This window comes from Hylaeus anthracinus, unplaced genomic scaffold (assembly GCF_026225885.1).
Source record: "Hylaeus anthracinus isolate JK02 unplaced genomic scaffold, UHH_iyHylAnth1.0_haploid 0, whole genome shotgun sequence".
Taxonomy (NCBI): domain Eukaryota; kingdom Metazoa; phylum Arthropoda; class Insecta; order Hymenoptera; family Colletidae; genus Hylaeus; species Hylaeus anthracinus.
The window spans coordinates 14,457,539-14,485,076 of record NW_026533254.1 but is presented as its reverse complement, the minus strand read 5'-3'; the positions used below and the strand labels follow the sequence as shown (position 1 = coordinate 14,485,076).

The 27,538-nt window shown below is 40.9% G+C and overlaps 1 protein-coding gene across 1 annotated transcript in view; it reads right to left on the bottom strand.

The window, feature by feature from the left end:
- LOC128885464 (uncharacterized) overlaps positions 1–27,538 on the bottom strand; it is a 106,799-nt gene that overhangs the window by 26,659 nt on the left and 52,602 nt on the right. The window lies entirely within an intron of this gene.

Below are 27,538 nucleotides of genomic sequence, written 5' to 3'. Positions count from 1 at the left end.
GTTAAGTGTAGTTAAGAAATGTGTACCGTTTGTGCATTTTCTAAATCATCGTGTCTCTTGTGAAATGAATTTTAAATGAAACAATACCCAATTTCGATATTTCTAAATGCTACGATGAAAATTAAAGTAATTGACAAAAGTCTAATTAACAAAAGTATACAATTTATGTATTCCATTGAATGCTTTTCAGTCGTTTTGAATTGCAAAAATCGATTTCTTCGTGGATTTTTGATCAGCCATTCGAAGCGTCGTCGCCCGGGTATAGTCAGACTTTTACGAAGACGTCTCGAATGGGCTACACGCTCGCTCTAATTCGGCCTTGAGTCTAATCCTCGTCGTTGACCGCTGGTCACAGACCCCGGCTAACGTCCGTTGCAAATAATTCTCATTCGACTCGGGCTGAAAAACTCGCCGCACACCGGTCGCTCGAAAGCCACGGTCAATGGCACGGCGATTCCGATTCGTCAATTTGATAAATTTCTTCGCAGTTCGAAAACGAACTTTCTGTTGCAGAATGTTAATTGCTCGGCCAGCCCCGCGTCCGTTATCTCCAAGGCATTGGACGCTTAGAACCAGGAAGAATGCCTTGACCTTTTCTGCTGGCTCAAAATTTCATCGACGCGGTTCAGGTACGCCGAGAGACTCGAGAGCTATCGAATAGAAAATTTTTCCATAGAGCAAACTTCAAACTTTGGTATGGATCTTGATTGACACGGTGTAGATCTGTTAAAAGCTGTAGAAAAGGGACAAAAGCTTGGACAAAATTGTCCAAACTGTTGTCTTTGTATAGGTAAATTAAACTTTTGAGGAGATCTTCCATTCTAAAACATTAAATGGAGCATGTACTTCATTTAAATCGGAGTGTGCTTTCATTTAAAATTAAAGCACCGAGTGTATTGGATTCAACTAATATAGTTACCAAAATAGAAAGAAAATGATGAGTAATATAAAATTTAAGAAGATCAAGAGATAAAAAGAAATCTGTAAAAAAAATGTAGGGAAGAGTTAAGTCAGATCATCTAGTTTCCAAAGACTCTAGTTTCGTCATTGATTCGACTTCATAAATACTATCAAAATATTTCCAAACTTGGTCCCTTTTTCCTTCGACACAAAGTTCCTACCACTAACAATAAATTATTTCGCTTGTTCCAATAGATTTCAATTTCATTTTCGTCTATTGCTCCAATAGATCTCCCATCTCTGGCCATAAATCCAAACTGTTAAAAACCCCTTTGGCGAACAATTTGCTCCCTTTGTAACGATAGTCTCATATTTCCATTGACGCAGACTCAGTCATCCACTTCGGGATGTTTAGGTCTACGTAGTCACCGTGAACATTTTCACGGGCACGCAGCATCTATTCATAGGACGAGTGGGTTCCCGAGGCACGCAGACGCGTCTCGAAGGCTGTCGATGCTAGTTCAAGGCTAACAGATTTCAAGCGGAAGTCTGACACTCGGTGTGTTTGGAATACATTATGAATTAACGTGCCCGAGGAGTTTCTTCCACTGGTCGAGAACGCATTAGACGGTGTCTGGTTGGTCGGTTAGCGCGGTAACATAGGTTAGTGACACCGCGAAGGTCGTGGCTAGCACCAGCCAGACTGCGCTGAGTCAAGCGTGGCCAAGAAGGAATTGAGTCATAGATCGTGACGAGATCTAATGGCGTTTACGCCAGCCAGTTTAAAAATATGCGCCCAGTCAGTCCATAATCTCGCGCGCCCTCGAAACTCCTACTGCAGCCAAAGCTGTCGTTTTATATCAATCAGCGGCGTCTGGTTCGTTTTCTTGGAATGTCTACGGGTTGAGGAACAATTGGTCTATCCCCTTCAAAGTTGCAATTTAGGGGCAGAATGAACATGCTGGCTGAGACAGACCGAGAAAAGTTAAATAACATTAAACTAAATTAAATAAAACTGAACATCACTGAATTTAACTAAACGAAACTCAGATTTGAGCAAAACTGAAAATATTAAACAATACTAAACAAAGTTTATCTGAAAAATCTTTTCCATCCGTGTATTCTTATTCGATAAATGTATAGAATGGTATAACGTATAGAATAGAATAATAGGTATACAATAGAAAAGTAAACTATATGTGTTTATCGAATTGATGAATTTTATATTGTACTTTGCAATATTATCACCGCCAACTTTACTTTGGTAGTAAGAAACATCAGCGTCTCTCGATTGCAGTGTTTAACTAAGTAGAATTTTCCAGTGCCTGGTCAGACAAAAAGAAGGGAAATTGGGAAACGAACGCATACGCATAGGTAAACGATCTTGCGCCACTTAAACCGTATGAACGTTGTCGACGTTAATAAAGTATCGGTAACAAAGACCTGTCAGCTCGCCAATATTCCAACAAGCTAACAAGGGATCGCGTTAATTAAGAAACTTAACGTTTACGTAGCGGCATCTAAAGTTTCACTTTGGTAACCGAGACGGTATGGAAGTTTCGCGTGTTTTGATCAAAGTGGATTAAGTGGAATTTTTCAACGCCTGATCGGGAAAGTTTTTACGGCCCAATACATACAGTGGTTCTCAAACTGAATCGTCTCATAGATCTCCTATTAAAAAAAAAAAAAAAGAAAAACGATATTTCGATGACTCCGTACAGAAGAATTACAAGAATAACAAGCACTGTTGGTATCAATTTATATTCTAGTATTTGTAGTATTTAGTATTTCATACTAAAAGATAGTAACTCTTGGAATTTTTAAAGTAAGGAAAAATTATTCAAAATGTACAGAAATGGTTTGTCCGAAAACGTTTCTTTGCGTACATAAATCATAGAAATTTATAGGATGGAATATTAACGAAACAATAAGGAGGAAAGACGATAAAGAAATTGCACTGTGTAGCGACGGTCGTAGTACCACTTTGTTAATCGACACGACGCGCATGTTTCGCGTGTTTTGGTCAGACTGGATTAAGTGGAATTTTCCAGCGTCTGATCGGGCAAATTTTTGCGGTACGCAACGCGTAGCTAGCACACGGTGCAGGGCAAGTTTGGATTATTTCCTCGTCCAACGAGGCGTTGCACCACTCCTTTTGTATCCAGTCGCGTTTGCGCGGTGTTAAATGCAATTTAAGAACCGACGTTTGCTTAAACATTAAACGCTGCGCCGTACCAAAGATTCCCGGGAAACGTGACGATGTCCTTACCTTGAAACTCTACTTCAATGTCCCACATACTGAAGGAGGGCATCAAATTTTCAAGCATAGTCGCCTGATTTTACGAGGATTGTAAAACTCGGCTGGCCTGGATTCTCTCGATCGCCAATTGAGGGGCTCAGTTTCACGAGCCTGTTTCGCGTTGCCTGGCTCAAACAATGAGTCAATTGTAACCATGGAAAAATAGATTGAGTCAGTTTCGATGACTCACGTGCACTGTGCCGCTATAGTTAGACCTTTCCACGAATGATTTGGCGAGGAAACGAGACGGGGAGTGGCGGTATCGGTTGGTCGTTAATTTATTCATGCCTCGTGAAACTCGATTTCGTTCGCGTTATCGGGCCTCGCGGCTAGAACCGCGTTTCCGCCTTTCAGGGAAATGGCGTCGCGATAATGTTCAAAGGACGTTACGTGTATACGTAAGTTGGGTACTCAGGAATGGGGCTGGAACTGATTCTCGAGATTCTTTTGTCATTGAATGTTATTTGAATACTAGTTCGATTTTGAGCTGTTTGAATACGATATCCAAAAAATGACATTCGAATAGCTGTCCTCGAAAAATGATATTCGGTCTGAAATATTTAGACAATGATATTCGAACAATGATCTTTGAATATTCAAGTATTCGAATTTCATTCGGACTATCTGAATACCTACAATGTATTAAATGATAAAATTACTCGAGTAGTCCTAGCTCTATTTACGATTGAGCTGCGGAGGTCGTGCGAAGTGGCCACAAGATTAGACGCGGCTTCGATTGCTTAGTCTGCAAACGCGTGTTTACGTTACGCCCACGTAAAGCCTCGTCCATGGCACATGGCTGCCAACCAACACTGACCATGATCGACCACCACCCGATACGTCATTCTGCTTTCGAATTACTACTCTTCTAACGGTGTTCGCAATCCACGAAAGCATCAACTCGTAACTATACAATTTACTTTATAGAGTAAACTCGTTCGTTACAATTCTCTACTTTCATCGTGTTCGTTAACTTTCTCGTGAGTTCAGACACACAAAGAATATCTCTTTGCCTAAAAAATTCTGAACCGAATAAGATAAAATGATTTTCGAGAATAATATTCCTGGCACATTTCCAAATATAGATTGGATAGACGTTGGGACCTTTTATTATTTGGAAACGACAGACGGATATGACAGTTTGGATAAAGAAGTTTCCAGATAGCGGGTTGGCGGCGTAGACGAATAGCGGATGATCCAAACGAAGACATACTTCACGTGGAAAGAAAAGGAAGTCAGGACGGATCTAGCCGTAAGGAGAGATATGTTTGCGAGCATTTCTCAGAATTTTACGACCACGCCTGCCGGGCGAATTTTCAAATGCGACACCTGAGATTTCCAGGAACGCGGGCCTCTCTCTTTCTCGCAAACCTTTCTCTCGCAATCCTATGCGGTGATTCTGCTACATGGGATGACACTGAGAGAATAGAATTTTCATATTTCAATATCATGTAGTTTTCATGCATTACTCGAAGATCTGAAATTGTTGAGAACGAAACCTCGTTTCTCATCCGTATGTTAATAGAATAATAAATACTTCAATATTTTAACGTATTTTTATAGTAATATTTTATTCGCAGTTTAGTAGGCGAATGCATATTCTTGCTTGCAATGGATCGAATCGATCATAATATTGAACGAAAATTATTCATTTTTATTTTCAAATTGAATAGGGTAAATATTGAAGTGTGAAATAAATTTTGAAAAATTGAAAACACGATATATAGAACTTTTTAAATAAAATTCTTTTGTTTGGCAATAACGAACAAAGGGAAATATAAATCCTATATGCATACTGAAATAATATTTTACATAATACATGGTAAGACTAGTAGATTAAAGGGCCATAAAACGAGGTGTGAGTCGACCACGGTCGGTCTAAACGACTAAGAACGACTAGCACGAACACTCCAGCTTCAATATTTGCAGAAAATATTGCGAACACTTCAAGGTTTCATTCCTTGAAATCACAATCGGAACACCAAAGAAATACACGGTTGAAGAGGGGCGCGTCGAAACGATGTTCCTTGGGAATGAACGAGGGATCGATTAATTCCATCGCAAGGGACGAGCGGAGTCGCACGAAACAGAGGAATAGAAGATTCTAGGAACGACGTGGGTGGATCTCTATCTCTAGCGCATTAGCAGGCTCTTAGAGAGCCATCGCTCCCTTCCAGCACCGACGTGCTAGACACTCAAGGATAAGGATCCTTGTTTAACGACTAGTTTTTACGCCAACACCGTTAGAGGTTGTAGACGGTCAAGCAAGCTTTGGAGGACACTTGCAATTAGACGGAAACGTTCTAACCATCAAGGCCCGATGGAAGGCGAATTTCGTGTGCGAGGATCCTTCTAGTCGAAGGCGGTTGCAAATTGCTGGAAAGGAAAAGAAACAGAGATCGTTTTTAGACGACATTCGGTCGTCGGTTATGCTAGTTTTTAGCTCCTGTTACACGTTCTAAATACTGAAACACTGTAGAGGACTATAAGTATAAATCAACTAAATAAAATGCTTAGAAAGATTTTGTAAAAATGAAGCATTCACCAGCTCCTCGTAAAGCAAGGATCTCACTCGTGACATTTAGTGATAAAATAAAAACTTTTAATTAATAAACTTACTATGTTATTCTTTCATTATACCCCATTTCCATTAGAAAACGTTTCTACGCGTCATCTATTAGGTCGTCCCAAAAGTTTCTTCCATTTCATTAATAAGTAATACACACAGAATATTTTATGTCTAATGTTACATTATTAAATTGCGTACGATTCATTTTGCTCAATTACTGTTATACAATATTAACATCTAAGAAATTAGGTTGTCTATTTATATAAACACTGCCGCACAAAATAATTGAGTGCAAGTCACGGACGAAACTTTTGGGACAACCTGATATTATCCGAGTAAACTACTAGTCCATCTCTAAAGCCGAACCGCTTGTTAGTTTAAATTTCTGTCATGAATCAGTATTAGAACGACTCGCAACCTTTTCCATCGCATCGTTCCAGACGCTCGGCTCCCTTTCAGGCCTAGACAGATCTTGGTCCCCCAGGTCACAGTCAACAGGAGTAACCCGAGACTTCTCGTAATTTCTAATCGGAATCACGAGCGCGTCACCGCCAATTAAATAATTGACCTGTCGTTAAAGCGACGCTCAGGGTGGGGCAGCGAGGAGCCAATACCATTCCCGTTCAACAAACCCGGTCGTATTAACACTGAAACTACGACGCGTACCTATAACACGCACAACTATATCTTCGTAATTAGAGAAAGTAGGAGGAAACTAATTCGTCAATCGAATGAATTGTTTGTTATAATAATCGAGCACCGTTACTAATTGAGTGACTTTGGAAAGAAGTTTGAAGCATACGTGGACAAAATTGAACGTCTTGGTAGTTTTAGCGCTAATATAATTAGCGATACGCCGGCAACTCGACGTCGGTGGTTTGCTAATATTTTCAAGCGACTGGCAAAAGATCCTCGGCGTCGTTTCTGCGAAATCGGTCGTTTTCGCGCATTGCTAAGACGGGTCGTGCCATTGGTTTCGTTAACGTAGTTCACGGTAATAGACCGACAGAAAAGAGAATCAAGGCCGTCTCGGGAGGAAATAATCTTGATTGACTAGAATGAGCCGGCAGCCTTAACTTTTGCTTTCTAATGGTAGGGTCGCAGACGGTCGCTCGGAGCTAGGCTCGTTAGAACGATCAAGGTTCCTTATTATTCCAGCTCGGTTGCGCAACTTTGCCGTAACGCTCGCTCCCACACCGGTTCTGAGCATTACGTAAGTGTCTAAGCGACAGCCTAAGCGGTTGCAAATGTGACTTCGCAATGGCGAACTTCGAATGCCAACTGGTTTCTTTCTTTCTTCCTTTCCCGCACGCGAGACTTGTGGGCTTGGCAGGCTTGATGCTGGGTAGCAGCGATGGGCAGAATTTGATTCGAGTAATAGATGACGAATAAGCACTTCTTATAGCGATTGTCTGAATAGACGAAAATTGTTTCGTAAAATTAACACATTCGCGACCGCTGACGTGTATTCGAGTCACTTTGAATTCTACTACCGGTTATGAAAAAATTATGAAAATCTTTTTATTTCATACACTACGTATTCAAATGTCGAAACAGAAACAGAGAAAATATGTTCACCTTTGCACATAATTTAATTATCGTACAGCATAAATTTTTAATACAGAGAGACAATATATCATTCAAATTATTCACCCGTGAGTGTTTCCAATTTTGCTCACACCTGACACGTTATTCGAGCGTTTCGTTTGAATCAAAAATTCGTTCGTATTTGCTGGGATAGCGCGCTCGCAGCTGGCTCCTAGTTTAATTTGGTATCTGCTTCTTCCTCCTTTCGGGGCAATATCAAAAATATTCCCCGCTTTAGAAATCCGTGTCCATTCTGTCAACGAACCTCCTATTTTTCTCAGCCCTCGGTATCGACTCCCAGTCACGTTCGTTCTGTCCCCGTGACGCGTGAAATATGAAGGACCCATTCTTTCTCGCGTTTCGCCAAACGGGATTCCGCTATTTCCTTTCATCGAACGATGAAGAGCTGTCGTCAAACGTTCACGATCCATCCTGACGTCACGGCCCATTAATTCGATTGTTTAGATCAATCTTGCGAATTTATGTTCCGGAAAGAAAAATACTACCGACGGGTTTCCAACGCACTTCTGAGTCGTCGATGTGAAAACAGGAAACGGTAACAGTGACTAGTGGCTCGAGGTTCGATTCGTCGGAAATTACAATTAAGGTAATAAATAAAAGACTTCTGTTTAAGAGTTACACCGCGAATACTGAAATATCTCGTATACAAATGAAATAAATCAAAAAAAGAAGAAAGAATTCGCAGAGGAATTTTTAATAAGAGATCCTGAATTTTACGAAAAAGTACTGTTTCCTGATGAACGCAAATTTTATACATATATTCAAATCACACGACGGAATAACCTGGAGAAAACTTCAGACCAAAATAGATGCACGAAACTTATAGCTTGTACTGGGATGATGGGGTCATGATCTGGATTTGCATAACTGCTTCTAAATTCAAGTAACTTATACGTATCGCTGGTACAATTGTTAATCAAATACACCTGGATAATTACCTGTAATAAAAATTTTAAAAACCAACTTGAAACATAAAGATCGATTTAAGCTCCTGCTGAACTTATTCACGCCATTCCAGAGGGCTTGATTTTTCTAGGATCAACTCGAGCTTCGTTTCGAGCGCCAGATCGGTCCACTCGGGTCGCTCGAATTTATTGTGCCCCTGTAAATTGTCGGAATCTTGGTGGGGTCGGAGGGGAATGCAGGACGCAAAAGAACTAGACAACGCCGTGGAACAAAGGCCGCGGTTCGGGTCTGGCTTTGAATTTTAAAACGCGGAGAAACGTCCGGTCGACCGGTTTGCAGTCAGAAATAAAGAGGTAAACAAACGGATGGAAATAGCGGGCCAGGCTGTTCCCCATTACCATTATTGTGAGAACGTAATTACTCATTTCGACGTTTCAAAGCCCGACTTATCGCCTCGCGTGAAAATAAAATCGACCCCGGGCACAATACGCCTAGTAAAATCGAATCGCGAGCGTGTTTCGCGGTAATTACTCTAACCGCCGAGTTCGAGCGCGAGCCGCAATAAACTGCGCGCCTCGTCGAGGGAGATGGTCCTAAACAGAGAGGAAAAATATCGCAAATGCCTCGTTGGCCTGGTCCTTAATTATTTTTCCAGGTAATTAGATAAAAGGAACGTAGAAATATATAAATTAATGAATCGCAATCTTCGCTAAAATTTCATTTTGCGATATCGAAGTCAGATAGATGTTATAGATTCATGAAGCACATTTAATAATTTCAATTTATTTAAACTACGAGATGTAGTTGACAGTTAATGGGTTAATGAAACCTCTCACTATACCACGTTTCTTTACAATATTCTTGAAATAATTGTGTATGAATTGTATAATTATAACTTTTTATCGAAAATAAACTTTGTATTATCTTACAAAATAAATTTCACACAAAGTGAATTTAGATGTCCTCCTGTAGTAATTGTAAATGGCTTCAATGACAAACGTTTTTATTATATCTGGAAATGGAAGATTTTCAAAATGTTTCCTTTTGGTTTCTGCTGCTATCTGATATTTTCCATATTATGCATCATGGTACCAGAGCTTCGGGGTCTCGAATCCATATTCCCCATCGAATAATCTATAAAACCAACGAAAAGCGATTTATTCTCAATGTTTGTCGAAGCCTTTGTTCGGTCAACGTGAAATATAATTTCATTTTGTAATTCAGATTGCAATTCTCACGAAGCAAACAACTGATCAAACCCTGTTTACCTTTTGTTAAAAAGATAAACAGTTTTTGAATTTTCCAGCGACCTTCTGTACATATTTTAATTTTCGTTTGAACAATATATGCGGCATACCTTGGGTCAGCACCCATTGAAAAATATTCTCCCCTTTTTGATTATTCAACAGAGTTAACAATTTGCCTGCGACAAACACAGTTAGCGACAAATTTTGCAATAACATTGTATGTTATTTTACTGCTTATTAAAGAATTCTTCTACAAATAAATTTTTTTACTACTTTTACAGCTTATCGCCTAACCTCGAGTTGAGTTATCTTTCTTAATTATTGATTAATATTGATACGTACATATCTCGTCAGTTCATGAAAGAATTCTCGAATAAAACTACAAAAACAAAAAAATGAATAGATTTGTTTCTTGGAAGCTTCTACAATCCATCGAAAGTAAAATCGTCGCTAGAAACGAGTATTCCTCAACGTGACATTAGAAAACGACCTTGAGGAACGTGGTCGTTGGCTGCGGGACCATTAGACGTCCTTCGTTTCTGGCGAACACGGCCAGAAAATTTGGTCAAGTTCAAGCGGCGGCCTTGATCGACGCGTTTCTAATACCAACGCGCGCTAGAACCGGAATAGAACTGCTTAGAGGGTCGGCAACGTACTCCCAGAAGTCGGCCAAGATCAACGAAAAGACGAGTGTTCACGAATCGCTGACGACATCTTGGTCGTTTCGTTTCCTGCTTCCTGATACCGATTTTTTTGCGATCAGAATCGTGCTACGTGGCCATGGAATTCGCGACGGAGAAGTGTCGATATTTGATCGCAATTGCACCCCTGTGCTCGATTGCAACGGTCGCCATTTCTATCCAAAGGGTTGGGTAGGAGGAGGTTTTAGGTTTCTAATAAAACACGAATGGTTGACGATATTTAATTAGAATCACCTGGTAAAAAAAAAAAAAAATAGAATGTTAATATCTGAAATGTTAAAAATAGAATGTTAATTTATAAGTAAACTATATTACTCTGACATCATTCTTGCCTGTTTTATTCTTATTTCCATACGATTTTAAATAATAAAGAGCTTTCCAAACGGAGCTTTAGAATTCTTTTTTTCGTTTTAATAAAACACACACGGTATGGAATCTTTAAACGCAAGTACAGTAAATTTTTAAATGAAATACTGCCGAATTTTTCATCAAAAATAAATATTTCTCGTCCTCCACTTGACATACGAACCTCTAGCCCATAATATCCAAGTGCAGACACCTCTACCCACCTATAAACAAACTAGAAATACTTCTTACCCCTCGGAAATCGATCTAACTCGGTCACATACTTAATAGGAAACGATCACCTAATTGCATCGCCGATGCCCAAGAGCAGAGATCCACTAGTCATTCGACATGGTCTATTATCGAATGATTTTCTATCGAAGACTGCCACGGAGACAATAAGGAAGATGTCAAGGGGATGGTCGATATTAAAGGGCGCGGTAGGGGGTAGAGGGGAGCTAACAACAGTTTCCCTTGGCAGGAATCGGAGACCCAGGGAGAAGGATATAATGGCGTGGACGGTGCAAAGCTGGCGGCAGAGTATCGCGCCGGGCCATCTTTGGTCTTTGTCTCGGTGACCTCTCCGACGCAGATTGCTTTCGTGTATTATACGAGAAACGTGGGCATAATACACGGGGCACTACCTGGCCGTTGGCCGTGCCACTACACTATTCCTGTACTAACGGTATACGGCGCAACGTGTACTCGTATAACGGACGACTGGTTTACCGCGTCCCCACCGAGAAGTGGACTAACATAAGTTCCACTCTAGCCCCAGCGCTAGCCGGTTCTACTAACGAGGCCTCGTGAAAGCGGCTTCGCGAATTTGATACATCGCTCAGATGGATGGGAGAAAGGACACCAGATGGGAATTTAACTGGTGGAGGCTTCTCCGATTTTTAAAAAAAAAAAACCTTGGTGGACAATTTCGGGGTAGCTGATGCACGATATTGACAAGGCATCATTCCTTGAGGGGAGGGGGCACATTAGGAGACCAAGTATTAAGAGTTCTTCGAAATTCGTTTACTGGGAGGAATTTACTTAAATTTGTTTAACTTTGAGAATATTTTAGGTATTTCTTAAAGTACATTTGGTAATTTTTTCAATTCATGTCGCACAGAAATGTTGAAGACAACAGCTGTTCTCTATAGTAAGTTCCTAATATGGTTCGTTATTGCCCCATTTCCTGTATCAAATGATCGTAACTCCTCTCTCTAGCGCCATTGCTGGCCACCTACTAACGAGGGCCTCGAGAAAGCGGCCTCGCGAATTTGATACATCGCCGAGATGGATGAGAAAAAGAAGACCGACCCGGGCGCCACGGTTCGAGATCCTCCGCGGACAATTCCGGCATGAGGTCACGGCTTAATTATTCACGGCTCGCCTCGCCATATTTTATCGACCATGCTGCCGGCGCTAGCGATGCCCCTTCATCCACCCGGAGAACTCTTAACGCCAAGAGTTTCGCAGGGATAATACATCGCTGGCCGAGAAGGACGATGATGGCGAACTACGCTTGTCGCGAAGTTGGCGGACCCGTCGCGGGGTGTACGGTGAGAATGAACCAGGAGAAAATTGATCTTCGTTCCTCTACTTCGTACGGTGAATACCAACGCGGACGAGTCGCGGAGGGCGGCGTTGAGGTTACTTATGCTCGAGAAGTTGGGAGAATGTATAGTGACCACAGGAGTTGATTATGTGACGGGTCGGGCACGTTTTATCGCTGGGTGTCCCGCTAGTGGATTCCGAGACTGCGTTCGAGTATGTTTGAATGGGTCGCAATTATATTGCTACAATTGAAAAAAAAAGAAAATAGGAGTTGTAGTGACAATCCTTTTCCAAATTTTCTTTCTTCTGTGACGTCAACGCTATCTTGAAGTTATACTTCTAAAGTAAAATTCCTTGTACATACTTCTTCATTGGGAAATATTTGTGATTACTAAACTGTGGATATTATGGATTTACGAAACAAGATAATGTAACAAATACATGCCAAACGTGACTGATAGATGTGTGCAGTGCATGCTTGTGCAAAACGAAAGAAGAATATTACTATATTGATTGTAGAATATGTTTAACGTACATTACGTATATTTTTTATATTTATTCGATATTGACACATTATTGCTATTTATTCTTCCTTCCAGCAGAAAACCTCCGAAACAAACTTCAGTGATAGACCATCCACCATGGGAGCCACGACGAACGAACCGGTGGCTTTGGATAATTTTTTGTCCGCGTATTTGTCGTTCGAGTTCGCAATTAACGCAAACGGGAAAAGTTTTTTCCCCCCACTCTGGTCGCGTGATAGCAACCCTGAGTAACGCCCGTGAGTGTGGGTGGAACGGAAGAAAATTGTTGCCAGGAGCTTCAGGCCGATTGCCCGAAGGGATTTATGAGGAAACTAATGAAAAATAGAAGAGCCGGCGCCGGCCGGAGTAGCAGAAACAGAAACGCTAATCTGAGAATCGCAGCGCGCCGCCATCGAAATGAGTTTTTAAATTAAATTTTCAAACACTCCCCGCGCGACAACTCCGTGGTGCTTTTAATCGAGTGATCCTTGCCGAGGGATGTTTTCAAAGTTGGATTAATATTTTTCACTTTGCTAGTCATCGTGTGCCGACAACCATTAATATAAACATTATTAGGCGGGCATGTCGTACGCGTTTGGTCGTTTTACTTTTTTCTCTTTTAATTCTTTTCAATTTCTCTCGTTAGGGGAAATTTTCATAATCGAATAATATGTTTGGGAGTAGGTAAATATGACGTGTTTCGATATTGGAGAGTAACGAAGCATCGGAAATTAAAATATGTACACTCGTTTACCTTTTCTGATAGAGGCGGTTCGTTCGGAAACTGTCAAAAATTTGTATAAAAATAAAACGGAAATGAAGGTATTCATTTGTTTAATTCCTGTGGAAATACTACAGCCTCCCTTTCGATGCTATACATGTTGTTTTTTTTTTGTGATATAATGGTGTAGTAGCATAAAATTCGTCACCGTTATAAAAGAACTGTACATTTGGGGTCCACGACTAGTAGGAAAGTGTAAATTGGCCCAAGGGTCGTAAAAAGTTTGTCAAATCTGTTGTCACGTGTCAGATAAAATACAGAGTACACGTGTCATTTTCGTACAAAATACCTCAAACGTTATAAATAATATGGAAAATGTAATTTTTTTTTTAAATTGTACAGGATATTTTTGAACCAAATTGTTTACAACAGTATATGCACATGATACTTGTGACGTTATAATTTGACCTTGATTGACCCCCGAATGACATTTAATCATAGATCGTTGAACTTGTCCTCCTTCGTGGAGAATATTTTCTAATATACACACGCATAAATCCCCAATAGTAGCGTTAGGTCATTGGAGAAAGTATAACGTTTAAAACGTGAAGGGGTCATCGAACTCTGTGGTAGATGGTCGGTGGAACCGAGAGAATTTATAGCGCTGTGGAATATAAAATATGTTTAAAATGGCTTGCAGAGCTAAAACCAGAATTTATAACTATTTCGAAGCTGCGAGTGGGCGTTAGCAGATGCGAGAACGGTGTTGTAACGGGTGAACGTAACTTGATCACCTTAATTACATATTTCCGGTACTACTGGATCATTAAAATTTGCTACATTCTATAATTATATTATGAAGATCCTACGAGATCATCATGAAATACTTTTCGAAATTATTTATTTATATAATACTTACTTACTTATTAAAAATTATTCTTGCTCAAAAATATGACAAAAATAATCAATTTTTATTTATATTATAAAACTGGTACATAATTGCTACTTGTTCCTTTTGGAATAATTAAAATTACATATTTCTTTATCATCTCGATTAATATTTCTCCTTAATAAATTTCTCTTTCCTTCCTTTTACAAAGAATTACAGCTTTTAATTCCCTTCGACCTCGTTTTCTTTGAAAAAATGTTACCTAGATGCATCGTTTGCTTCCAAAGCCAAGCCAGGCCTGCGTCTACGTTTAACAGAGATTGATACTCATCGAGGGTTCTTGAAAACGTATTAAGCCTGGCTCCAGCGCTCTGATTCGCATCGAACTGGGAACTCGCGCGGAAGGAAATTGAAAAGCGTGGTAACAAATGAGACGCCTCGCCCACGACCAGCCAACGTTTCCATCAAAATATTTCAGCCAGAGGCGAAACACGCGGACTTGGATCGACGATTGAATTCGGTAATTCGATTAAACAAATCTGTCCATCGAATCGTACGACTGCTGCCCGCTGCCAGAGACTCATCGCGCGGAAATTTGACTTTGAGACCAGCTATTGAATTGGTCCAACGTGAAAAAAATTCTTCATTCCATTTTTCACGTCAAAATTGTCCTTTGGCGGGACGAATCCAGAATGAAATCGTGGTAGGGAAATCGAGATGCGAAAACCATCGACAATAGTCGATTTTTTAACAGGTACGGATTAGATTTTGATGTTTTTTTTTTTTTTTGCCAGTAATAGCTACATGCGATAGTCCACTGATGATACATTGACGATGGTTGAGATGACTTTATATTTTCATAGGTACAGAAAAATAATTGAGATCTCGATGATGATATGTTTTATTTGTTAAATGGTATAGCTAGTATTTTACTCTTGATATTTTATATACTTTTGCGTTTGTAAGTATTCTCATAGATTTCCCCATATTTTGGATATGAAATATTTAAAACGATCAAGTTATGTTGCTCGCCAGGTATAGTAGTTAGCTATAACGAGGTATCTACTACGGATGGATCTTATTTTATACCATTTATCGCCATTGATAAAAACTTTATCTCGGTGTCACCACTTATAATTTATTAGCTTATAAGCACAAGTCGTACTGCAAACTCGAGGCGTGACTGTGAAATCGGATTTTTCGAAAAACTTCAGACCGTATATAAATATGTTCAATGAATTTATTCGCTTGAAATTAAGACGCATTGTAAATTAACACGGGGATACGGTAAAACAGAAAATCACGAAAATTGCCTCGAATCCGGTAAAAATAAACAAGCGCCTCCGAAAGCCACAGGATTGGCCAGCGTCGTAGTTACCCTAATTGCTTGCCTCAACGCGTTTATCGCGGGAGAAACTGTTGGTTGATGCGACGCCTATCGAGCATCCTCGACGTGACGTTCATGGAAAGAGTAGAACGAGGAGAAGCGTATCGTCGAACTATAATGAGCGGCGCTCGCTGAATCCGCTACTAGATTTATTTCGGGCCGCTTTTATTATAAAGGTCAAGCGAATTCGCTCAGGGCGAATCGGCGAATCTCTCGGCCATGTTTCCTTGAACCGTCGCCTCCCATAAATGTTGCATGAGTGCCCAAAGCAACTGGCATTAATAATTTAAGTTTCACGGCGAAAGGAACGCGGACGCGCTCGTTTGAAGCGCCCGTGAATGAACCATCGCGCGCGCTGGTTCGTTGGACCACCGCGAGCATTGCTTTCCCACCATTTCCGCGACTTTGTAACGAATTATTAGGTCGAGGAGGTGGGCGATACACTGCGGGGTAACGGAGTGTAGTGGATGATTTCGTTTTGCCCTCGCAACCCAACTGAAAAAGAAGAGCTGACGTCGAACCGAGCTTTCAGCGAAGCCAGCGTTGGAAGCTCGGGTTTCTTTCAGTTTTTCTTTTTTTTTATTTACTCGTACTTGATAATTTTGGGTGAAGGGCTTCCATCAGAGGTTCGAGTGACACACTGGCATTGTTACAATTTTATTTGATGCGAAATTAGTACATTATTTACATTATTAAATTACTGATTTGACGTTCATGATTCGACGTATATTTCACCCCCAATCAGAAGATTTCTGGTCGTAAGACGCGCGTCGTAACGTCTTGATCGACGTACGCGTCGCAGTTTCGATGCTTCGGAGAGTTATTTGCACCGCGACGGTCACTGAATTAATATTGACATAGTACCAGCGAATGGACAGAGACTTCCTTGTGACTCGTAGTCGAGATAAGCTATCATAGTCTGGAACGCACGGTAAACAAGCGGTCTTATCGTGTCCGCGGCAGCTACGTCACCCGATAAACCAGCGCCGTGCGCCATTTCGTGCTAAAAACCTAAATTCGCGAGCGAATAATTCACGGATCCGTTATTTTTCCAGCATCCTCCGGCCGCTAAGTGCGGATCGATACCCCAACAACTTCTCCATTTCACGCTGGAGAATTCATTTAAAGCTATTATTTACATTTTTTACATTTATTATTTATTCGTATGCGCGCAGTCTATTGTAAAATTTGCGGACGTAACTCGAGGATTCTATTCATCATACAGTAGTAATAGCGTGTGGTTTTGTGTTATTGTATTTTTATGTTTCGAGAAGTGAGACATTGCGGAAACGATTTCTTTTATCTAATACAAATGAAAAATAACTGAATTGTTCAGTTTTGCTCCAATAAATAAATAATTCAACATTTGACAACGAACCATTAACGGCTAACAGTTTTGGACATTTTTTCCAATAAATCTCACACGATAATATGCAAATACACAGAATAAAATTATATTAAATCCGCTTAATATTATTGATGTATTCAGTATAGGACCATTCATGAGCGAGTAAATTCAAATAATATTGCTCCCAGTTAAAAATATATTTTCGCGTTCGTCTTCGGTATTAAACTTTATCACTAGCGATCGACGAGAGACTGGTTAAAAGTGAATAATGTAAAAAAATTTGTTCCAGGAGGGGTTGAACAGGGGCGAGAAAATTATGGGTGCAATTCTGATTCATCGACGTACCTCTCGACGAACTAATTGAACACTTTCTACCACTCTGCCAGAAACCATAAATTTTAGGGGAACTCTCATGTGAAAATTCATTCGATTTAAATCGAGCTAGCCAGAGGACACGTATCACACATCCTATCCATTTATTTTAAACTCACTCGTGCATGATAACTCTCGAATTTTTTAAACGAGTGCTTTTATCTGTAGTTCTATGCACCACTCATATCGCTATATTTCGGTTTGTATATACTGTATATAAATTTTTTAATAATCTTTTATTTAGATTCAATTAGAGTGTCATGTATGGAGTAAAAAATACAATTTCCTATAGAATAGAAGCAAGCATTTAATCCAATTAATTTTGTTTTAATTCTTCTTGTGGATACTTTTCAAAGTAGTACCATTTTTTTTTACAAATAAAACATAATTGGGTAAGTAGATTGTACGTAATATAATATGCTCCGTCTACCTTGTTCCATTTTATAATATTTTTAAACGAATAATGGTTTAAAAGGGACAGGCAACAAGAATCAAGACGCAAATAAATGAAATCCATGTATGTTACATTCTCATCAACAATAATGGATCCCAATTATTATTCGAAAATTGTTTCGTAAAGCGATTGAAACGAGGTGGAACATGATTGTGCATAAATCACCTGTGTCGCTGAGTTTCAAACGTGGTGCATTCCAATAATTCGGTTAACTCGTTTCCTAAACAATTGGGATTCCATTCCTCATAATACAGTCCGATTAAATGCTCGCCAATTATTCTTGCTAAAACGTTCAGGTCAAATTGATATCGATACCTTGACTGTGCAACGGTGAGTGAATTTCCCTTGATCCCCTAACGGTATTGTGGAAATTTAATACACCTTTTCTGACCAATTGAACATCATCGCAAATTAACGTCGAATATGCGTAATTCCTATTAGAAAATACATTAACCATTAAAGTTTCAAATTTGATACCAGACTTTTAAATCGAATTGTACACTTGCAATTGGTTTGTTTCTAATATTTGGTTGTACGTATTTTATCATTGGATGATGTTCTTGTGAACAAAAGTTAGAAAAATAAACGTAAGCTGTAAAATTTATTAAAATAATAAATACATTGATAGCTTTTTAAATTTGCACACTGCTTAAAAAGTAGAACGAATGAAATCCTATAAAACTGTGTCACCGTCATAGCCGTATGAGTAAATTTTCGATTTTTGAATCTATCAATCGTAGCGGTCAATTTATATCACCATTTCATGCAACAACAATGCGATTGTTTCGTTGCGTGTAGTATATTTTCACTATTTCTATCCATCATAGTATAGCTTTTATTTCCCAGCTATCAAACAGGATCCCTGTACGTTTGACCGTTTACAAATGTCTCGAAATTTAAAACGAATCCTCTTAATCGAAAACCCTAGAGAAAGAAATCGTGGAAATTTAGAAGATTGCCCAATACCCGATACTCCGACTCAGCAGAATAGATATATGTCCTCTCAAAAATCTCATTTTCCGGGTACGCAGCGACAGGATCGCGCGAAATAGGAATGGCGAGGACGCGCGGAAAGGATCGGCACCTCGATAAAACACGAGAGGGCTATAATCAGGATTGCGCCAGGATATCTATCGCGGCACCTCCGAGCGGCAACGTGCGCGCGTGCACAGCTCCTTCGAAAACTTCGGCTCCCCCTTTCCCTCGGGGTCCCACTGTGTTGTAGGCCAATGGCCCCCTTCGACCAGGCAGATTTCTTCCCTCTCTCGCCACCATTCTATGCGCTTCCTCTTTTCTCTTCCTCCCCTGCGGAGAGAACTTTTTGTCTTGGCCCGGGTTTCGTGCCACCGCTGCACGACCACGTTGCATTTCCGTCATGCACGCTTCGTGAATCACGTCGAAACAGCGTGATTTCCTTGGGCCTCTTTTTCCCTTCCCCGGCCCAAGCGTTTCGGCTCCTCGCTTCTCCTCTCATCACTCTGTCTCTCTCTCTCTCTTTCTCTTTCTCTCTCTCTCTCTTTCTCTTTCTCTCTCTCTCTCTCTCTACACGCCGCTACTCCAGGCCGCCGAGAAGGCATTGACTCCTGCGGAGAGTATCACGAAACCGAACGAACCACGATCTAGAAGTCGTTGCATCTGCCCTCTTGTTGTTTTTATTGCAACCCCCCACCTTACCTCTGCCCGACAGATTCGTTCCTCTTTCTTTTGGGTCGAGGCACCGTGGCTTGCCCACCGATCGTCTCTTTCTCTATCGCGTTGACAATTACATCGTACGTCTCCTCCGTGGCTTCTGCTCTTGTCATCCTAATGATCGTCGGTGGTTCGCGCGAGGAATCGGTTGTACTAGGAATTTTTAATCGTGCGAGAGTTGGGGTGCAGGTGATGCGAGAAATGGAAGCAGAGATTCTGGGTTGATTGGTCTTCGAGTCGATGCCGCGACCACAATGGCACTCTAATGTTTCTATTAGTCGTGGACCAAAGCTGTAGTCTTGGAATCAAATTGGGTCCATTTTACCATAAATATCCACGTTCAAAATAACTCAGTCGCTCCGCTTTTATTATTCCTTAACAAAGTTCAGGAAAGTATAGACACTGCGCAACCAAGAAACATGAGCAGCCTACCCTGTAATTAAGCACTGTGTTTACCTCGCTTCGACGTACACATCCCTCGACCAAACCATCGTACGATTGAAAACCGCTACCGTAGTCTTCGCGTCGTACTACAAAGTCCTACAAAGTCTAATCCCCAGGCTGAGGAGAGCAGAAACCACAGATGAGACCCATGGGACAGATACCACCGAAAGCCCCAGTCAGGGAATCATAATTTTCCCGAGATCGCGCGACGCGATAGGCGAATCGCAGGCGATACTTATCGCGTATCCCCTGTCAAAGGAAAAAGGAAAGGGTGGAGAGGAAGATTCCTCGTTCCTCGACATCGACGCTGGCATCGGTGGATGCGGCAGCAACGGCAGCAACATCACCGGCATTACCAGCCCCCGACCACTTCGGGTTCTCCTCTCGACCTCCCCCTCGCCCCCACCTTCGCCTGTGCTCGGTTCATCCTTCTCTTTCTCTCCCAGTTCTCGTGGCTCTTTCTATCGTGGTTGTTACCCCTCCGCCGGGCCGAGCAAAGAAGTTGTCTCTTGGTTCCCAAGTCGAGTTATGCCTACAAGAGAGGGAACAACTACCGCGAAATAACCGACTATCCGAGAGAGCCGACGGTAAATAACTATAATTTCTTTTGGACCCGGCCACGGGTACTCCCGGGGGTTGAGTAGGTTGGCCAACACACGTACGACGGATAGAAGGATGAGCCCGCGACGAGGACGGAGAGAGGGATCGAAGTAAGCGGCACTCGGCTTCAGAAGAGGCGCAAGAAGAGGAGGAAGAAAGGAAGGAAGAACGGGCCGAAAGTAGACGGAGAGGAAAAAGCGAGGAGAGGAGAAGAAGAGCGGTTAGGTCCGCGAGGCTGACCAAAAGAACCAGAGACGTCTTGGAGGGGATGAAAGCGGGCCCATCCGAGTGCAACGACCCCTTCGGTTAGGTCAGCCACCCCGCGGACGAGCCAACGCGAGCGGACGGACGGGTGGTCGGACGGATGCAAGGATGGACAGATGTACAGACGAATGGACAGTCCGATGGACGAACTCGAGGAATCGTGTAATCACGCGTCCGGAGTAACCGTAATGTGTACTCGACGCGAGCTCCGCCGACGACTATACTCGCGACCGATACACTTCGCGAGAGTACTGGAAATGTATATTACGTAACGAAACTTAGGTTTGGCGAAGAAGTAATCGAAGGAAGGCGGATATTTGATTCTATATATGAAAATGGAAGTCTAATATAATTGTTATCGTGCTTTCCTTTAGGAATTCCACATCATTTCTGTTTCGTGTAATTAAGCATTCGAATATATAGTAAAGTATCGAAATAGTTATTCGATAATACGTGTCGCTGAGATATTTTATATTGTTTCTGAACTCTCATTCACCCCTTCTCTCCTTCCTCTAATAATATAATACCAACGACTGTAGATCCACCAACTTATTCAGAGAACTGTAATCCCTTTTTAATTTTAGAGTTTTGCAACACGTAAGCATCGTACGTCTTCCTTGGCGACCTTCAAGTGGAAAGTGTAACTGGAAAATTCGTCTCACTGTTGCGTGTGAGAAAGATAGATAGATAGAGAGGACGAGGCAGCCACTTCGAAAGTACATGCACACAGTGGCGAGCCTCGGAGGAGGCTGCGTATTGAGTTTCAGGCTTCCCCGAATCCATGTTTCAAGATCGAAATGGAATTTCGGCGTGCAAGTAGAACAAAGAGACCGACGAGAGTCCTGGCAGCCGATGCACTTATTGGTTTCCACTTCGACAGAAGTCGGAGGCAGAAAGCTCAGTTATGATATTGGAAACGAAGGAGAAACCTACCGAGAATAGGAAACACAATAACAGAGCAGCGACACGCGGTGTATGTATCGAGAAACGCGATTGCAACACGATCTAAGGATCGATCGCCTCGCATTTGACTACGCTTCGCGAACCAAATCGAATAACGTGGTCTGACCAGTTCCAACTACTTCCGACTTTGGCTGGGACTGTGGAATACTTAGAATTCGCGTATTCGAGTAGTAAACTGTTTGAATATTCAAGTTCAAGAATGGAATCTTCATTCTTTCAAGTATGTACTTGAACACGTATCGATGTATTTGAATAGACAATTATTTGACTTATCGAGTGGACGAGTGGTAAATTGGTAAATGTTTAACGATATCATAATATTATTTATATATTTTGTCGAATATTTGGAAATTTATAAATAATCATTCGAGTATGCGAATCGAACACTATTTGAGAATTCAAGTATCCATATAGTATACTGCTTGTATATTCAAGTATTCAAATATTGAACTGCTCGAATTTTTACTTATTCAAGTAGTCAGGTATTTCGATACGTATTTGAATGCTCAAGTATACGCATATCGAACTATAAATACACGAACAGTCCAAAGTCACCGAAGTGTCCGAATGTCGAAATGCAGAAAAGTTCGACAAGTATATCCCAGCCCTACTGCCGACGTTCCGACCCATTGTTCGTTCAAAAGGCATCTAAAACGGTGGTCCAACCTAATTTGCGGTCAAGGGCAATGCTCGCATAAAATCTTAGCGCCTCCACGGGATTTCGTATTCTAATTACGCGGGAACGAACAATAAGCGAACCGTATAGAATTTTGGCGCGCCTCGCATAACTTTCTACGTGAATCACGACGACGCATCGGCGCGTGCCTTGAAAGATGCAAGGCCGTCCACGGCACTCTTCTGGAGACAATAACGGACGCAAGTGTGTCGAGTAGAAAGGTCTTTTATAATGAGCTTTAGGATATTATCTGTCCATCAAACGCAAACGATATGGAATATATCTAATTTATGTAATATTTTTGTATATATTTCTTTGAAAAATCCATTATACTACGAATCCGTTATAGTACTTCCACGTTGAATTTTTGTATGCTTACGTTCGATGCTAAGATCTGGGAGGAATCATGCAATTGCCTAAAAGATGGTTGGTGCAACAAAATGCCCCCATACGTAATTAATCAAATGCAAGTATTATTATACGAATGTATAAGAACTATCTTTGAATTTGACTTAAAAAAAAAATACCCTAACTTTCGTTCCAAACTCATAATGTTCGTTCGAGTTCCTAGAATTGTGCCGAGTCGTGTTATTAGGCAAGTTTCCCACGGTTTCGGAAAGGATACGGTTTAGGAAGCATTCCCTATGACGCATGGGTGCATGCGAGAGGATGGCGAGGGGTACGGAAGAGTGTGTTGATTCTTACGGGGAATACCCGCCCTTTCGACGTAACTCTCGCCTCTCGACGCACGCCACGTTAAGTCCTTTTAATATCAAGGCGCTCGCGCTTGCGCGCCGCGCCCATGTAAACAGGTGTACCAAACGCCGTGGCAGCTCGAGCGAGTTGCATCCGCCCTAAAGAGAGCAGCGCAACCTGCGCCGGCAATGTGCACGCCAATTTGCACGGCTCTACCGTATTCATCGTTTCAGCTTGCACGACTAACCGCGTAGCGCATCCTCAGCCGTTGTAAGCCGACCCGACTTGCCTCCCTGAGTTATCTACTCGACCCTTGAAACGCGTTTAAATAGAAAAATGAACTCAGTAATCTAAAAATTACACCAGCAGTTTTCATTGTCCGTATACACGCGTCGAATCGGAAGAACGGCCTATCGTTTCAGCAAACAAAGCCTTTTACCGTTCGTTAGACACGGAGTTATGCTCCGAAACTGTCGGGGTCATACCTATTCTTCGTACAAATATTTTTTATAATTTATTGATCATATTAATTCGCAATTAGAATAATTGTGATTCGAATATTGTAGTAAAAAGGATTGTTGATAATCGTGTGACCGGTTCGTAGTTTTAGTGTTGAATATATAGTTTATTAACTATGCTGGTGCACACTATATTGTTTATCATAATACACTGAATGACCAGGTACAATTTGCTTATCCGTAATTTAAAAATCTCACAGTGACGAGTACCGCTAATGAGTAATTAAGAGATTCACTGGAAAGTTTCTATTACAAAATTTGGAAATTCATGTTTGTCTTCACGGTGTTCATTCTGACATTCCTCAAATTTTCCGAATACATGCACGCCCCTAATAACCTGCAGTAAATTGAAATCATTATGGTTTTTTGCTCATTACAGCCGCGATCTCACTGTATCTGTGCTCGTTATAACCCAGGTCGGCCGTAATTAAAAATATTCAAAAGCTTCTAGATTTCGACCTTAGCTTTCGTGTCCCCTTCGGTGAATTGAACGCTGATGTAGGTTAAGATCGCGATTTAATACGGTCTGGAAATTCTGATAAAATTACGTTGAAATAACAGGTTATCGATCGATGTATCTATAACGGGGCAAACAATAACCCATTTCCTTTCTAAAAAAAAGTTTAATAACATTACAGTATAATATCTTCTGCCTTTCTCCATAAATTTCACCGGAAATTAATTAAAATAAAGTCATTTATCGTGGCTGCCCCAGTTAAACATTAAATCCGGAATTGAATTTTGTTTGGGAAATCCTCCGTTACAATTAAATTATGTTAATTTATGTATACGTATACTTGATCAACAAAAATTTTAAATTAAAAAGAAACAGTCACATAATTTATCAAATAGTTAACATTTTTTCCTTCTCATTGTCTAAACCCATAAATCGAAAGAAGAAACTCCATAAAGTAGACTGCCAATGCATTTCCTAATTAGCCGGAGTGGCAAGGATTATTAAATCTTATTAGATTCTCATAATTGTCTTTCAGTTCATCTTCTAACTGAACGTAGCGTCACACGGAGCGATTCCCTCAGCCCCCCGTCACGCTTTGTCGAGTTTGTCGAGCACGTTCATGCCAATTGGCTCGTTACAGCGCGAAAACCGATTAGCCACGATCGGCAAGAGCCATTCGCTTTTTCATCCCGTCTCCATCGCGTCCTTTTCCTCGTTGCATCGCGAACGCATCATCCAAGTCAGCCCTCTTCCTCTCATCCCTGCGTCTCCTCTTCGCAAAAACGGCTACCATTAACACTAAAGACCTCGAACAACGTTCCAGCAAAACGGGTAAGGGCTCCAGTTCCCTCAACCCTTTTTACCGATTTAGTACAAATTTTCTTCACACAAGAAACGTGCGAAGAAAGCAGCTGATAATTGTGTTAGAAATTTCCTCGAATGAGAACGGTTCCAGTAATTTGCATTGGAATTGGTTCAACGTACAAAATTAATTATAAGTGCGGTTATGTAGAATTATTGATCATTTTGGTACGAGTTTCTCCCTAAGGAGGAATAATAATTTTTTTGGTTGCAGTTAGTTAAGAATGGACCCCGATACATAGCATTGTATATAGACAATTAACTCTAGTTTGTGATTTTTCGATTTGCGTTATTCCTCCTTAATTTACAAGCTCCAGATTATAATCTAATCAAAAGTTGTATAGTCTAGAATCTCTAGATCAAAAGGCATCCAAATTGGCGGCTAAAAATTTCAGAATCTACAGAAAATCAAGTTTTTTTCATATTCATCAGTGAAAAGCTACAAATATTTTCACAAAAATGCCCAAGTTTTCGCTAAAATTTGAAACTGCCGAACTTCTACGCACCTTTTCGTAAATACCATCAATATTCGTTCACAAGTTCTCGCGAGAGCCTTGTAGCTTATCTAATTTTCTAAAGAAACTGCCACGAATTTTCTACGAAAAAAGGAAAACACGATTTGCAGCCATAGCGCAGCGTCGAGACGCGAACTCGGGTTGGCACGGTGTCGGTGGCGATCAACGTGCTGTGCAGTCGCAACGAGGATCATACACGAAGAGAGATAGAGCAATAGAGGGAGGGGTACCGATGGCAAGACGCCAGATAAGAGAACTCGCCGGATGAAAAAGTTATAAATAAGCGTTGCGTTCGACGACGTGTTCGTTGGTAATGCAAACACAGAGCCGTGGAGCGGCAGACACCGATCGCTGGCCAATTAACGCTCCCTTCAATCCTACGGGATTCTCGAGTGCCTGGCTCGCATTTGGGAATCAAATCGAGCGTTCGCTGATTGGCTCCGCCGAGATCCAGATTGATGTTTCTCCCACGATTTGATGCACGTCGATGTGTAGTAGGTCGGATGTAAAGCGCCTGTCCTCGTTTGACTAACGACGACACTTTGTTTAGGTGATCAATTCTGGATCATGTTGCCTCGATAGCTTCGAGTAAAAAATCATCGTTCTACTTGCTGCTGGGATTTGCAAATTTAAATTTGAATACAAATTGTGTTCCAGTGTACATTGGTTCATTTCTTCGACATGCTTTAACAAACTATCAATTTTTTAAATCTTTGTACGAATAAATAAAATACCGTCGGAAAAGTAATTGTCCTATAAAAAAATACTCCATTATACACTCGTGTCGTGGATTGCACACAATATCGGATTCCTCGCGAGACTTTCCATTACAGATGATCGTGTTTGGAGTTTATCTAACAATGTTTCCAGCACGGAACATACGAGGGAGGTAAGCAGATCTGGAAACTCGGGGATCCTCTCTCTCTCTCTCTCTCTCTCTCTCTCTCTCTCTCTCTCTCTCTCTTTCTCTCTCTCTCCGTCCAATGAAATAGCAACGCGTCGAGAGCACGATGCTGCAGTTTTATTTCTGGGGAAGTTTATGCGGTGCTCGGAGATTTTAATAATAGGCAGTGCTACTATGGGCGGGGTCGAGCGAAATAGTGCAGTCCGATGTACATACAGTGGGCCACGAAAGTATTCAAACGTTCTCAAACGAACGGTTTGATGCTGGAAAAATGCGTCATATTGCGAATTCCGAAACAATTTATATTTCTGTAATTATGCATAGCTTACATTCAAATATTTATAATTCTAGATTAAATAAATATATCTGTTTAGTCTAGAATTATAAACGATCGAATCCAATGTCGCAGAAATAATTCCTACGCCTAATGATACCGATTTTCTAACAACTTTCAACTTCGGCATCTACAGGTCGAAATATAAGCATATTTCTCTCGTCGTATGCCGAAGTGCGAGCGTGTCGACGGCCAGATATTTCTCTGTCCAAAAGTAAGCAATGCTCGAGAAATATTTGGCTACCAGATCGCAGATGGAAAGCAAGGAGCGATCGCGATCGATAGGCAAACGTTCCACCGCGACGAATATAGAATTCGGAGGAACTGTTTTCGGATCGAATACGGGAAAGTTATTTCCGTTTGCGAATCTCAGTGGTTGGTTTCTCGCTCTTATTATTCTTTCGTCGGGCTTTTAAATTGCCTCGCGAGAGAGTTTGTAGGGACTCGCGTTCTTGGCTGCTAGAATCAACCAGAATCCGCGAACAACCTGATGCGAATAGCCGTTACAATTATCGTTGAGACTTGGAGAACGTTTGTTTTGTGTATAAAAGGCATCCAATCACAAATGAACTTGGAACAAGTTCGATAAAATAAAATATCAATATTATAATAATAATAATGACCGACAATAATATAGAAAATGTACATAAAATGTACATAACATTGTAGTACATATATTAATGTATAATTTATATAATGTTACATATAATTATAATATAATTACATTTTTACACAAATTTTCTGCAAAACATTTTGACAGGCTGTGTATGCGTGATGTTTATTTATTTGTGTACATGCA